This window comes from Cicer arietinum, chromosome 6 (assembly GCF_000331145.2).
Source record: "Cicer arietinum cultivar CDC Frontier isolate Library 1 chromosome 6, Cicar.CDCFrontier_v2.0, whole genome shotgun sequence".
In the NCBI taxonomy this organism is placed as follows: Eukaryota; Viridiplantae; Streptophyta; class Magnoliopsida; order Fabales; family Fabaceae; genus Cicer; species Cicer arietinum.
This window is the reverse complement of record NC_021165.2, coordinates 31288254-31293591: the sequence shown is the minus strand read 5'-3', so window position 1 is coordinate 31293591 and position 5338 is coordinate 31288254. Positions and strand designations below refer to the sequence as shown.

The window sequence follows — 5338 nt, the reverse complement described above, 5'->3', positions numbered from 1 at the left end:
AGAGACTCTATCAAAAGTTTGACCAATCTTATCTAAAGTTCAACTCTTAAGTTATGACTTTCAATTTGTCTCAAAAAAAGTTTGGATTTTAAAGACCAACAAACTTTGTATTTCACTTAACAAAATGATGAGATAAAATCTTTATATTTAATTACAATTTTGGTTCTCTATTTTTATTCATTTATGAAATTGGTTGGTTTATTTTAAAAGTCGACAGTTTTAGTCCCTTTCTCAGATTTTGAACTAAAAAATAATGACTGAACATATTTTTAATAGTGTGACATACGATTTCATGATATAGAACCATCTAGATGCATTAGTTATCCATATGTCATTAACTAAATTACAAAAAAAAAAAAAAATCAAAGTTAAAAATTAAGCTTTTAGAGGGTTTTGCTGCGATATTATGAGTGTTAATCATTCTACATCAAGGAATTATATGTCACGTTATTTAAAATATGTCACATCATTATTTTTTAATTAAAAAAATCAGAACGAGAGTCCAAAACTAACATTTTAAAATAAGGGACCAATATCGTAAATTGATAAAAATGGGAGGACTAAAACTGTAATTAAACTAAATCTTTAAGAATGTGTTTGAACAAAATTAGTTAAAATTTTAAGTAATTGAAATGTTTCAATTTAACTGCCTTTATTTTTATAAATTAACAAATTTGGGCTGAAATTAAGTTTTTTGACAAAATATTCTAGGACCAATTTGTAAAATTTAAAAATATAAAGACCTATTTGAAAATTTTCGAAAATTATAAGAACATTTTTGTAAAGTTATAGGGATTGATGTGCAAATTTGAAAATAGGGACAAATTTTTAGAAAAGTATAGGGACCATTTTAAGATTCATATTTAAAATTTCTTAAATGTTGTTTAGACAAAAATACCTCATAAAATCTCGTTATTTTAAAAATTCTCTAAATATATCATTTAAATAAGGTAATTTTTGTAAAAGAATTCAAATTGAATTTACTAGAAATGCATTGTCAGTATAAAACTAATTTTACATTAATATCCAATAAAAATTATATATTTTTCCATGTCATACCCTTAATGTAGGGTGAAGTAAAGTTATTTGAAGGAATACATGATTACTATTAGATGTCACTGTAAAAGTTATATTCTCCATTTTACATTGACATTGCATCTCACTTTAACTTATTTGAACTACTCTAAAAAATTATATTCTATCAAATTATCACATCCAAACGCATTTTAGTTGAAGCTCTTCATTTGATTTTTCATTGTGCTTAGAGATGGTTGTTCGTAGGTGTTATTGGCTATAAACCTCCTAATAAATCTTCATCACACAAATTCAAGAAATACAAGCAGTAATCAAATACATGTTTCTAAAATGATGCAGCATCGATGTTGTTGTAAGATCAAGACATCAGTAGCTCTCAAAAGGCATACTATAGGCATAACTTTTTCTTTTCACTTCACTATAATAAAATTTTGGGACCAAGATCTAGGTTCTAGGTGATTCTGATGGAAGAATTGTACCACAACACTTGGACATTGAAAGCAAATATATGCTTTGAGAACCACTATAAATTTCAACCGCAATGCTAATCATTCTCAACTCAGCCTCCTACAATCATTTCAAATGTTCTTTATTTAACATCTATTCTCTAAATAATTATATCTTGTGATATTGGTTCAACAAGAGATAATCTGCATCCTGAGGTGTAAATCAATATATATTTTTGTTGTATCTAGTCCTCAGGATGTTGATTACCTCTTATTTGTTACCAATTAAGAAAACATCAATCATAATCCAATGATTTCATGAAGAGTAATAATATTGAGTTAGGGTTGGATAATCTGCATCCTGAGGTTTAAAACAATATATTTATTGTGTCTAGTCCTTAGGATACAGATTATCTCATCTTTATCATCAATGTTGAATAATTGATCAACATTATTACAATAAGAATAGTCAACAATATCAATTATTGTATTTTTGAGTTTTCACAATTACTTGCAAATGCTTGAACTCGATGCATTTCACAGTTGTACACTAGATCAAGATTTTATCAATTTCTCAAAACAACATTTTAGCACAAGCTCAACGGGAACAATGTATACTTGGTGGGCTCTAAGTATTGTTACCTTTTCCCTAAACTTGTTTTTGTGCAGTTCAAAGTACATGATTAGATTAATCGGTGCATAAATCAATTTACAAAATCCTCTTACTTGAGGATAAATGGATTCATTAAGTTATGAATCAATTCACGATAGTTCAGTTTTAAAATTGATTCATCAAGTCATGAATCAATTCACAATAGTTTAGTTTTAATACTCTAGGGTTCAAAGTTCACATGAATTGGTTCATGCTTAAGTGTGAGTCCATTCACATATAATTCCAGTTGAAAATATTATTTTCGTAGGTGATGACTTTTTTGTCTTGTTTTTACTATATGTGGAGCTCTAGATATTCAATAAGTGATATTTGATTCGTTGGAAAGTTTAAAGGATTATCTACAATTTATTCTTCATACTCAAAACCAAATTTAGCATCTATAATGGCCAATTTTAGCTAACCTCTTTTTGTATAAAAAATGTGGTAAAAAAAAAAAAAGAGTTGTTTAACAAAGAAAGCAAGAAGTGTGAGAGAAAGATTGAAATAAAAATTAAAAGATTCTCGATAGCAAAAAGTGTGAGGTAAAGATATTTGTTTGACTACTAATGTTTACTCTTTGTTTAGAGGTAAGAGGTCTTTATTCTATTTTGAAAGAACATGAAACAACAATCCAAAGAGAGATGCCACAAAGATTCAAAAGAGTTGTATTTGAATATGGAGGATGAAGATAACTTACAAATGCTACAAATTGGAGGACAAATTATCTTGAAGAGGGAGGAAATGATGGGATCCTAATATGATATCTCTTTACATGTAGAATTGATTCAATAATGGAATAAAAAGAATGAAATTAATTCTGATTGAAAATATCATTGTTCGTAGGTGATGACTTGTCTACCTTATTTTGGTTATATATGGAGCTCTGGATATCCGATTGAAGTTTGTTGGAAAACTTAGAGAATTATCTACAATTTATCCTTGAGACTCGAGACCAAATTCAACATTTATAATGGTAAAAAATGGGCCGGAAGTTAACCGTGAAGTTGTCATGTTTTTAAATTTTTTATGGGGTTCGTTAGAATAATAGCTAAATAAAATAAATAGACACGGACAAAAAGGGTTGCTGAAAAAAAAAGTCTTTTGACTTTCTTTTAATTATTTTGTAATTATTTTTAATTAAGATTAGACAAGACAATTATTAAGAAAGTTATTGTAGCCACTAGGATTAATATTAGTTATTGTGGCTTTTCTTTTGTGCTACCAAACAACCCATGACTCCTATTTATATGTGTCTCACATGTGTGAAAACTAAGATTTGGATGAAATAAAATATTTATCTTTGAGAATTGTGAGTGATATTTTATTCTCTTTGAGTTATTGGATTCGAATTTGATTAATTTTTATAATAGTTTATTTATCATTATAACGATTATTTTTTACTTATCAACCATCTTTATTGTGACGCCTTCTTTTACCATCTTTTTTCTCTAAATCACCTTTTGTTTATTTATTTTAATTTTTCTATATTTTGAATTTGTCATCAGATATAAAGATAAAAAAAATATTAAAGAGAGATAATAAAAAGCAAGAGAGAAAAAAAATTGATGAGAGAGTGATAGACATATTAGAGATAGATGTGAAGATGGTTTAGTGGAGTGGAAATATGTTTACCATCTTCCCTAGAAAGCTAAAGATTTCTTTATCTTTTATGGACTTTGCCTTAAAATGCTTAAGACTGAACCAATGGAGACTTTTTCAACAGGTTTAAATACATGTTCTTAAGTTTCTTCAATACAACAGTATGCTTCATAACCACTAGGAACTCTATTAATTCTTACTCCAATATTATATATATACATCAATCTATTATTTATTATTATAATATATTAAAACAACATTCAATTTTTTATATTGACACATCGTCTATTTATGTATTATCTATTCAAGTTTGTTCAACATCATAAAAAAAATTCATTATAATACTTTATCATTTATATCTCTTAATGCAATTCCTTTTTTATTATTTAACCCATCAATGCACGTAATTGTTTCATATGACTATTGCTTTCATCTTTTCTATTACTAAACTTGTTTATTTTCTAAACTTAAATTTATTTATGAATTAATTTTTAAGTCACTTTTTCTCGATCAATTTGTTGACGTCAATTTATTGTAATCAATGTATTCCGTTTAACTTCTCAATCAATTTGTAACATAAATTTTAAATAATCAATTTTTTATTTGGTAAGTTGATAAGTGAAATTTTAGAATTTTCTAATATTGGAAACCAACTTATCTTTCAAACAATAACAACCCTCAACAATAGTACTAGATTATTGTATATTGTAATTGTAAACATCAATTTTTATCATATTATAATGACCACAATTTGCATTGCTAGTTTGCGACACAAATTATTGCATACTATTTACAAATTAAACACTACAACATACATTTTAGCTCTACAACAATACTTGTTTATCAAAGACAACGGTATTTTATTTTGTAGGTTTTACAAGGTAAATTTTATATATTTCATCGCAACTATTTATACCGTTCCTGTAAAATAGAAAGACAACGATTATTTTATGTATTCGATTCGTTTCTAGCTTTTATAAAAAAAATAAACACAGAATAAAAACTCTTTTTATTTCAGGTTATAATATACATCAATTTGTGAAGAGCTGTAAAATGATAAAAGAAAAAAATTGGAGATGCAGGGAATCGAACCCTGTGCCTCTCGCATGCAAAGCGAGCGCTCTACCATATGAGCTACATCCCCACTTGTTACTTTTAACAAACTGTTTTTTATATCCTCTCTTCACAGATAAACCAAGCACAATATGTTTCCCTGCCAACAATTGATTGTGCTCTTTTTATGTGTGCCTGTATTAGTATATGTACATACTCAAAATATGTGTTTGTCATCTATTTTTATGCTAAGCAAGATTATCAAACACACTTAATACCAAACTAAGGTTATCGAAGCATAAATAACAAATCGAATAACATGGTGGAAAGGAATGGATAAAGAAAATGTTAGGAAAAACATGTTGCAAAAAGAAATTTTGTTTTAAAAATAATTAACATGTTCAAATTTACTCCTATATTAATATTGTGTCTCGCGTTTTTTTTATAAAAAACGTGTATTATTTTTAAGTTATTATATTATATTTATTATTTTTCTTATTATATGTAAAAGAACTATGTATTTAATGGATTGAGATCTTCTAACATATATTTT

General features: G+C 26.8%; 1 non-coding gene across 1 annotated transcript; it reads right to left on the bottom strand.

Moving 5' to 3' along the window:
* Positions 1-4803: 4803 nt before the first annotated feature.
* TRNAA-UGC (transfer RNA alanine (anticodon UGC)) lies at positions 4804-4876 on the bottom strand. Its single transcript has one exon. It is a non-coding gene; the product is annotated as a tRNA-Ala (tRNA).
* Positions 4877-5338: the final 462 nt, after the last annotated feature.